At 35.3% G+C, this 11,048-nt stretch overlaps 1 protein-coding gene and 1 long non-coding RNA gene across 23 annotated transcripts in view; both read right to left on the bottom strand.

Annotated features, from left to right (window-relative positions):
- The window catches only part of LOC122629946 (potassium voltage-gated channel unc-103), a 130,215-nt gene that overhangs the window by 39,993 nt on the left and 79,174 nt on the right, over window positions 1-11,048 (bottom strand). The window lies entirely within an intron of this gene.
- Window positions 4,898-11,048, bottom strand: part of LOC122630090 — a 7,257-nt gene continuing 1,106 nt past the window's right edge. The window contains exons 2-3 of one of the 2 annotated variants that reach the window (XR_006327409.1): window positions 5,306-5,830; window positions 4,898-5,190 (exon numbers count right to left, since the gene is read on the bottom strand). This is a non-coding gene — a long non-coding RNA (uncharacterized LOC122630090). Of the gene's footprint in view, window positions 5,191-5,305; window positions 5,831-11,048 lie in introns of those variants that run through there. The other variant, XR_006327405.1, reaches the window with a different exon arrangement.

The following is an 11,048-nucleotide window of genomic DNA, read 5'->3' on the forward strand; positions in this document are numbered from 1 at the left end:
TCTCTCTCTCTCTCTCTCTCTCTCTCTCTCTCTCTCTCTCTTTCTTTCCCTCTCCTTCTTCTTGGCGTTTCTCGATACGCGCGCCTCGACGGTAGTAGCGGGACCAAAAACGCGCACCGTCCTCGACGACGCCAACAACGACGACAAAAACGACGAGGACAACGAGGACGATGAAGACAACCAAAAACAACGAAGACGACGATAAAGACAAAAACAACGAAGACGACCACGACAACGACGACGACGACGACGACGACGATGACGACGACGACGACAACGACGACGACGATGATGATGATGACGATGACGATGACGATGACAACGACGACGACGACGACGACGACGACGACGACGACGACGACGACGACGACGACGATAACGACGGCGACGACGACGACGACGACGACGACGACGACGACGACGGCGACGATGGCGACGACGACGACGACGACGACGACGGCGGCGGCGACGACGCCGACGACGCCGACGACGACCCACCTGTACTGGTTTCCGTTCTTATTGATTCGGCGCGTACGCGCAAGCTTCCTATTCTGCGCCTGCGACGCCACGAAAAGCAACGCGTCGAACCGACTACCGCCAATCGTCGACGACAACGGAGACGTCGCGCGGAATTCAACGAAAACCAAGCGCAATCAAAATATTATCTATGTTTTAAACTATGTTTCGAAATTAAACGAATTAGCTAGCATTTATGCCGTACGAAAACGACAAAAACGATGAGAACACGATGAGGATAAGATGAAGACAAGATAAGGATGAGGGTGATGAAAATGATGAGGATGAGAAGGAGGAGGAGGAGGATGAGGAGGATGAAGATGAGGATGAGGAGAACGACGTACAGTCTGTTCGAACGACGCCTGGCGTCGCTCTGTCGGCCAAACCACCACCCATTCTACCATCCCTCTCTGTCGTCCGACTTTCGTCGCCCCCGTATTTTCCCCGAGGCCGCGACCTACATTCCAACTATACCACCCTTCTCTCTCCCCCCTCTCTCGTTCACTTTTTCTATTCCTAGTTATAATAATTTCAGCTTTCTACGTATTATCTATGCTTATTTCGCGATTTATTCATCGAGATTATTTTAGTTTCTAGTTTAGTTTCTTAGTCTAGTTTCTAGTTTTCTGTCTATCTATCTATTTATCTATCTAGCTATCTAGCTATCTATTTATGTATCTCTGTCTTTATCTCTATCTCTATCTCTATCTCTATCTCTATCTCTATCTCTATGTTTCTCTCTCTGTCATCAAGTAATAGTAAAGTACTACCTGTTTATCTCGTCTTTCTCAAATTTTCAAATTTGTTGCTCTTTTTTTTAACATCATTTAGTTATTTATTATATTCTTACTTTTTTATTGTTTCATTAATATCACTATTAAATTCTTGTGTAATAAAAGTGCAATTCTTTTTTCTCTTGTTCTCTTTTTCTCTATTTCTCTATTTCTCTTTCTAGGTTATTTCGCCTGTGTACGTCTACTTCGACTTTTTTTATTATTTTCATTATCGTCACTTAGTTATTATATTCTTACTTTTTCATTCCCTTGTTAATTTCTCTATTAAATTCTTGTATAATAAAAGTGTCTACTCCTCTTTCTCTCTTTCCAGGTTATTTTGTCTTTATACGTCTACCTTGATTTTTCGATCTTTTTACTATCTTTATTATCGTCATGTATTTATTATATTTTTACTTTTTGATTTCCTCATTAATATTCATATCAATTCTTGTATAATAAAAGTGTCTATTCCTCTCTCTTTCTTTTTATCTTTAGGTAATTTCACCTTCGTATTTCTACTTTGATTTCTTGACTTTTTTACTATTTTTATTATCATCCCTTAGTTATTATATTTTTGCTATATTCGTTATTTTCCCTATGAAATTTTTGTGTAATAAAAGTGCCTATTCTTCTCTCTCTCTCTCTCTCTCTCTCTCTCTCTCTCTCTCTCTCTCTCTCTCTCTCTCTCTAAATTATTATACCTTTGCGTTCCTACCTTGTTTTTCACTTTTTTCTTCACTATCTTTAAAATCGTTATTTCTTTGCAATTTCTCATTACTTTCCCTATTAAATTTTACTATAATGCAACCTTTTTCTCTTCACCTTTTCTTCCACGTTAATTTTTGCATTTTTGTATATACCTATATTATATACACCTATATTTCTATATCTATTTTCTATTCTTATATTATTTATACGTTTCTAGTAATTCATACGTACATACATATATACATACATATATATCTTTTTCTCAATTTTCACATTGAATCAATCAACAATAAAATATCTTCGTCTTAAATATAAAATAAGATGAAAGAATCTCTCTCTCTCTCTCTCTCTCTCTCTCTCTCTCTCTCTCTCTCTCTCACTATCTCTCTCTCATTATATCTACCCTACGATACTTTTTCTTTCGATTAATAAGAAAGTTAGATAGTAGAAAATAATGATAGATTTATTCGAGCGAATAAAGTAAATCGAGTATTCGTTACGATAAAGCAAACAACCAAGCAAGCAAGTAAGCAAGAGGACTCCTATCTATGGAGAGAAGTACATGCTGAGTTTCCCCGAATCATTTCTCTTCAATTCCGTTTCTACCTAAGCTAATCAATGATTTACGAGTAAATCAGGGTCTGTTCGTTGCTTCGCGAGCCAACAACAACCGGGTCAAACTTCCGGACATGTTCTCCTTCAACTTTTCGACTTATCGATATGCATTCCTCGATAATATAAATTTCTATCCTGTCGAAAGCAAATATCCGTAAAAGAATTCATATATTTCTCTCTCTCTCTCTCTCTCTCTCTCTCTCTCTCTAACTCTCTAACTCACTCATTTGTCTATCTGTCTCTTTCTAACTTCCGCGCCATTCAGCGAGATTGAAAAATCGTACTTATAAATTGTTGACAAACTCGCACCATATAGATTTAAAAAGCTATTACTCGCGATCGAGATATCTCTATTCTTTTCTTTTCCATTGTAAGAAATATAATAGTATATGTTAGATAAGTCTCTTCTGTCCTCATTCTTGTCTAAATCCTACTCCCTAACTCACCCTCCTTTTCTCTTTCTCTCTCCCTCCCTTTCCCTTTCTCTCTCTCTTTTAATTATGTACATACGTATGTCGATATTCAAGCTTCTTTATCGATCGAGATATCGTGGCAAGTATCTTTGCTTTTAACCTTTGTTTTCTTGCAAGATACTATCGACAATAGATTACGAATGTATATCCTGCATTGCTCGTTACATCGTCGTAATTATCTTGATTTCGTCCCTCATCCTCGCAATCCTATCCTCATAATCCCCTCCTACCACCCACCCACCCACCAATCCCTTCATCAACTCTTCTTCTTTTTTTCCTTTGTTCTTATAGCACAATATCTGTCGAAAAGTCTACTTATTTCACATTGTACTTTATATCGGCATCGCCTAACTATACCATATTTGCTATTACTCGCTACTACTATTTTTACTACTATTCTCATTACTATTACTACTTATTTAAATATCATTCAGACAGAATCTTATGATTGTCTTGTTTTTTTTTATCTAATTTTTTTCTCTCTTTTTTACAGTTTTACTAAAGGGATAACCCATTACGATTGTATTAGATTCCTTTCTTTTTTTTCTTTTTCTTTTTCAATATTGAAAATCTCGTTTTCTTTCGAGTAAGTATATAAAAATAGTAGTCAAAAGTTGTTAGATATCATCGTTCGTATTCAAAGTTTAATTACACGATTAGAATTTTCACTTCGATTATCTTTAATTAATAAACTTTTTTTCCAATATTAATTTTCTTAACTTCCGTTAAGGTGATACGAGACCGTTTTTTTTTTCTTCTTCAATGAAAAAAAAAAGAAAAGAAAAGAAAGAGAAAGAAACTGAAAACAAAAAACTTAAATCAAATGTAAGAAAAAATCGATTCATTTTTAATTCTTGTCGACTCGATGGTTACTTCAAACTTCATACTTTTCTCAACTTCTTTTCAATTAAAGTTTTCTTCTTGTTAATAGTATCTTAAGTAAACGTTCAACAGATTTATATATTTATATATATATTAATTTATATATATATATAATATAAACTGTATAATATATATATATAATTTATATATAATTTATATTAGTTTAGTAAATATTAATATATTTTATATGTATCCACATATACATATATATAATATATAATTCATATAATATGCAATATAAATGTATATATAAAATATACATAAAATCTATGTATAAATATAATCTATATAAATACATTCAACTACATAATACACATATTATATCAAATAAAATCTCCACTCTTCCTTCATCCTTCTCGATATCCCTTTCATATTTTATCACATTATAATATTAAACAAAAAAAAAAAAATATTTGAACGTGATTCAAAGAGAAATCTTCTCAAATTATTGTCGACCTCCAACCTTTGTACCCTCTCTCTCTCTCTCCCTCAAGAGAGAAAGTTTCTTTTTAAAGAGTTTTCAACAACTTCGAAACTCTCGAATAAAGTAAAGATCTTAAGATGTATCTACATACATATACATATGTACATAGATATTTAAAAACACGATAAGAGTGAATCCGATCGATGGTATTAAGCTCACCTGTTCGGCACGCGGTCTGATTTTCTCCTCTTGTTCCTTGGCAAGGTCCTCGACGAGATCATGGAGGAGCCTAATATCCTGGGGGCTGGGGGAGTCGACCCTGCCAGCCCCCACACTCATTGCACTGTGGGGCGCCAGTTCACAGGAGTCGAGAGCTTCACCCTCTTCACCTCCTCTGTCGCTGTCTTCCTCTTCGTCTTCCTCTTCCTTCTCTTCTTCCTTCTCTTCTTCTTCCTTTTCTTCTTCCTCCTCCTCCTCCTCCACCTCCACCTCCTCCACCTCCTCCTCCTCCTCGCTTTCCTCTTCTACCTTTTTTTTCACTTCTTCCTCCCAACGTGACTTACGCAAAGACACCTCGCCTCCTATTATCACCCTTTCGTCGTCATCGCTCATTTAGGGCATTTACGCACTTTTCTAGCTTGACAACTTTCCTTTTTTTTTTTTTTATCTTTTTATTTGTTTTTATCTCTCTATCTTCGATGACCTCCCTCTCGTTGTTTCTCTTTTTTCTTTTTTTTAATTATCTTTCTTTTTTTATTTTATTTACTCGTAAGTTTTTATCTTCTTAATATTGTATCTGGACGAATGAAGAGAACGTTGAGAATTAATGATGATAGCGATGTGAAATGAACGAGCAATGAATAAATAAATAAATGAATGATTCAGAAAGGTTTAGAAAGAAAGACGATTACCAGGCAATAATTAAAAGGAAAGAAATGTATAAATTCGTTGCTTTCTCATTGTCAGGCAGTAAATTATTCGTAGTAGAATCGATTGATCGAATCGATTCTCTTCGTCTTCTTCTTCTTCTTCTTCGTCTTCTTCTTCTTCTTCTTTTTCTTCTTATTCTTCTTCTTTTTCTTTCACCTTTAACAACTCGCCCTCTTTTATGTAACCAACGCTATTCCGACGAATCTCTCGTTTTATTTAATCGTTGATGTTCTTTCTTATCCTCCATCATTCTCGTTCTCTTTTTTTTTTTCTCTCCAAAAAAGATTTCGCAAAGATCTCGACGATGACGCATCGTCGTCACGATAATATTTCAACGACCTATATTACTGTCCCTCTTTTCGTTTATATCTAAATGGTCTTTCAAAACAATGTTTCCAACACTGTGTCGATGTGTAAATCCCCACGTGATAGTAATATCCCCCGTCTTATTCTCTTCACTTTTCATTGAATCTAACAGACGAGAATCGATGTCTCCTGAGACTTTTCTAAGATACAAAAAGATTTTTATTCGACCGATCTACGTGTATGCTATATACATACATACATACATACATACATATATATATATACATATATAGTTGCAGGGTGAGTCGATAACCTAAAATATCTTCGTTGTTTTCGCTCTTATGAGAAAAAAAATATTCGAGGCAAAACATTACACATTATTTCAATTTGCCAATGGAAAAAATTTTTTCTGAAAAATCCTTTTTTTTACGAGAGGTAATCGATATATTTTTTAATTGGAACACTATGATTTTTTTTCCCATTAATTGATTCCTCGTACCACTGAATGAAAAAAAGGAAATATTAGAGCTAAAAAGTCGAAAAATTATTAATCCGCGAGATATTTTTGTAAAAATGTCTGATGGTTCTCGCAACTGTAACAGAAACGCCATATCTTCTTTTTCTGTTCATTGCAATTAAAAAAAAATGTGCAAGAGAGGAGAAATATCTAGCGAACTGATCTCATTTTTCGACATTTTCTATTCCAATACTTTTTTCTCATTTATACAGAATGACACGTGAAATTAATTCCCATTAAAACAGAAAAAGAAAAGAAGAGAAGAGAAGAGGAGGAAGAAAAGAAAAATTGTAAAGAAAGAAAAAATTACCGATGACCTTGACATTACACGCGCGCGGGAAGAAAGCAAAAATTGACAAATAAATAAAGTAAAACCAAATAGTGACCTTGAGAAAAAATTCTTCCCATTGTCAAATTGGTATCACACCGAAATAGTGCAATTTTGTTCTCAACATTTGTTTCGTTGAACCAAAACCAACGAAGATAATCGAGTTGATAATCGAGTTGTTAATGACTCACTCGATATATTTACATATGTACATATATACAGCTATATTTATGTATATATATATATATATATGTACACATATATATATATATGTATGTATATGTATATTATCGAAATGATTCGCGTAATTCGGGCAATCCAATTTTGCCGTGAAACGTCGAGCGATCTGATTCGTTCGTAAAGACCGGAGAGAGTCGGACTGCGGACTAACGTTCGAGGAGGAAGCGCATTATGTTGAAGGCGCGTCGAGAGAGAGAGAAAAAGAGAGAGAGAGAGAGAGAGAGAGAGAGAGAAATATAGATAGATAGGTAGATAGAGAAAGAGATACACGTTCGTGTGTAAGAGAGAACAAGAAAGAAAGTGTATACATATGACCGCACGTGAGAAAGAGAGAGAAAGGAGGGAGAGAGAGAGAGAGAGAGAGAGAACGAAGTCTATAGGTTATGTTACGACGCCGAACGACGCAAGGACGTAGCTCATTGATCACTTTGTGACTATGACCTTCGTCAGTTATGTAGAAATGGAGTTAGGTACAAATCGGCTGCGTAAAAATGTATCGACGTGAAATACATATTGAAAAAATTTATTGGAAAAGGAAAGAACAAATAAATATATTTAAATAACGAAATATAAAATTGAAAGGAGATTGTCGAAATTTAAAAGACAATTTCAATCTAAAGAACAAAATTGATATTAATCAAATGAAATGAAATGAATGAAAAGTTAAAATCAATCAAATGAAATCTGAATAAAATAATATTGTAATAATATTGATAGAAAAAAAAAGAGAACGTTTTTTCTTTTTTTTTTTTTTTTTTAATTTTATATCATTTTCAAATAATATATTTTTTGTAATATTCATTAAAAAAGGGAAAAAAAAAGAAAATAGAAAGAAACAAACAAAAAAAAATTCCTTTCTCTCCCTTTTTTTTTTCTTTTTTATTATAATTAGAAAGGCTTAAACCAAGTCGGTCGTCGTTATAATCGTCGTAATCGTCATAATCGTCGTCGTCGTAGTCGTCGTCGTCGTCGTCGTCGTCGTCGTCGTCGTCGTCGTCGTCGTCGTCCTCGTCGTCGTCGTCGTCGTCGTTAGTTGGTAGGTAAAACGTAGCAATTAAAGTCCGGCTTCGCTACTTATTTTCTAAAAACTTTGATCGTTAAGGGATCAACTCGGTCGTATAAGATTAATTGGATAACGCGACGATTTATCGCGATAAAGAAAATGGCCGAAGAAGAAAGAAAAAGAAAGAGAAAGAGAGAGAAAGAAAGAAAAAAAGAAAGAAAGAAAGAAAGAAAGAGAGAGAACACTAAAACGTTTCTTTTTAATCTCCCTGTTAACAATCCAAACCCTTTTTCTTCCTCTCCTCCTCCTTATTCTCTTCTTCACGAACTCTCTTTCTCTCCTCGAAATATCTCAGAAAACTCACTTTACTTTAGATAAACGTTTTAACTGCGATCGTTTAGTCGTTTAATCGAATAGAAAAATTCGCGACGAAACGATCCTATCTCCGTGTACGTTCGATTACGAATGCGACGATTAAAGATACAACAGGACACGTCCGAATTTCTATAGATTTTCGTTTGTCACTCCCACTCAAGTTCCTCTCTCTCTCTCTCTCTCTCTCTCTATCTATCTATCTATCCATCTTCTTGTCTATCTTTATCTCTATCTCTATCTCTATCTCTATATCTATCTCTCTTTCCAAATTCTCGTCTTACCCCGTTTCATCGACTCTTACGAATGCCTTCTAGGTCAGGAAATATTTTGGCAGGTGGCCCGTTTCATGAGGGTAACACACACCGTTTCACGAGAATACCATTGATTTTGTCGATAAAAGGAAAATGGACTCTCGCTGCTGATACGTTTGGCACAAGTTGGACCGGTCCTACTCCCTACTCTCTACTCCCTTCTTCCTTCTCCATCTTAATTTTCTTCTTCCTTTTCTCCTTCTTCTTCTTCTTCCTCTTTATCTATCGTTTTGCCGAAAAATTTTTCTAAATTATATATATATATATATGTGTGTGTGTGTGTGTGTATACAAACACAAATATATATACACATATATATTATATGTATATAAATATATATATATGTTTTTACTCTTTTTTAATGAAAAGCTACTCGAGAAATGAGAAAAAAATAAGATCGATCGTTTTGTCGATGTAACAATGGTTGATGTGACGCTACATAAGATCCATTGTTTTCTTATTTTTCTGTTTTTCTTTTTTCTCTTCTATTTATTTATTTTTTTTATTTATTTATTTCTTTCCCCGCCCTCTTTCTTCTTTCTTTAATCGTAAAGAATGCAAATGTCTCGTTAGCGTTGTAAAAATATTGATCAACCGTACGAAAGATTTTATAAACGTTCGTTCGTGCAGAATCGACACGTTTTTAAACGACCGCGCCGATAATAATTATGTCTGTCCATCGGTCGATCTATCGAAATATTTACATCGTTATCTACAAAACGAGATCTCACAAAATAAAGATGACCTACCTTTTCTTTTTTTCATCGATAAGATAACCACCGTTGTTTTACGCGAATAAATAATTCGGAATCAATATCTTTTTTCATTCCGAGTGAAAAAAAAACAACAAAGAAAATAAATAAATAAATCGAAAGAAAAAAGAAACAAAAAAGAACAGAAAAGAAAAGAAAGAAGTAAGAAAATGCGGAAAAATAATCTTTAACCGGCGTTATTTATTCGACAACTCCTACACCATATACTTATTTTAATAATCTCTTCTCACGCGATAACATAAAATAAATTAGATGATAGAGATATATGTGTACGGTATAGGTTAGGCGCGAGCTACGCCGCCATTTTATTTATCCGTTCAATTTCATTGCGCGCACGCAAATTCGAGGAAATGAATACATATATATATAAACATACATACATACATATATATATATATATATTTATCACACATGTACACGAACGAACGTATCCATGTGTACTCTTACGTACCAACACGCGTAAACGAGGCTACACGCTTTCTCGAGCGCACGTGGTTTTCAATCCTCGTGAAGAAACTACTTTTAACCGTCACGCAAGTAGAATTAATTTCTCGATAATCTTAATCCTCGATCGATCGAATCATTATTACGATCGTAACATTTAAAACTCTTTCTCTCTCTCTCTCTCTCTCTCCCTCTCTCTACTTATCTATCTATCAATCTATCTCTTACGATGACAATTAGTTCGAAAAATTTTTTACGAATAAATAAATAAATAAAAAATAAAAAACAAGCCGAACAAACAAACAAACAAACAAACAAACAAATAAACAAGAAAAAAGAAAACCGAGACAAATGAAGAATATTAGGGCGAGGCTCGACTTTCAGAGCCCTTCACCCTACTCCTCGCACCTTTCTTTGTCCCGTCAAGATGACGATGCACGATAGGGTAGACTGAACGCGCCACGTCTTTTCTCTCTCTTTTTTCTCTAGTTCGTTTGTTCTCTATCTATCCATCTATCTCTCTTTCTCTCTTTCGCGCGCAAAGCACACATAACGTCGTCGAAAACACCACTTTAACGCTCATTTGACAAGGGCTTCTCCGTGCGTCCGTCGGCCGACCACGACTCGATTAGTTCGCGCTTATTTTACACCTACCGCCGCATATCCCCTTCCCATCTAATCATCCAAATCATTCCCAGTACGGTTATATGAAACAAAAAAAAAAAAAAAGAAAAAAAACAAGAACAAGGAAGAGAGATTCGAATCGATCGACGATCACCGCGGAATCGATCTTTTTTTCTAATTGTTGTCATTCTACACCAATGACTCCGCGACCTATCGCAAGACGAAATCGATTTTATCGACTCTGTCGTACTCTCTCTCTCTCTCCTTCTCTCTCTTTCTCTCATTAAAAAATAAACGAAAGCAGAAAGAGAAAGAGAGAGAGAGAGAGAGACAATTTCGTTCGATCGTTGTGAATAAGAAATGAAAAAGAGAGAAACACCTTTTGAAAGAGTAGTAGCACCTCAAATGCCGAAACTACTTTTAAAACGAAAAAAAAAAAAATAATAATAATAAGGAAGTGGAGAAAGTAATAACGCGTTCGTTTTCAGTCGCGACGCACACGTCGACACTAACGACGACGACGACGATGACACGATGACAACGACGACGATGAAGAGGACGAGACGCGAGCGCGACGAGGAGGTCAAAATCCATTTTGCAACGTTCCGCCTTCGATCGACGATAATAACGACCTACCGAATACCTCTCTCTCGCTCTCTCTCTCTCTCTCTCTCTCTCTCTCTCTCCTCTCTCTCTTTCCTCCTATCTTGTATTCTCTTTCGTTCGAAGAAAATCGCGTGCAATTTAGTGCGTAACTATCTTTTTTTTTTCTGCTTTTTTTTTCCTCTTTTTCCTTTTTTCTC

Source organism: Vespula pensylvanica, chromosome 1, assembly GCF_014466175.1.
Source record: "Vespula pensylvanica isolate Volc-1 chromosome 1, ASM1446617v1, whole genome shotgun sequence".
Classification (NCBI taxonomy): domain Eukaryota; kingdom Metazoa; phylum Arthropoda; class Insecta; order Hymenoptera; family Vespidae; genus Vespula; species Vespula pensylvanica.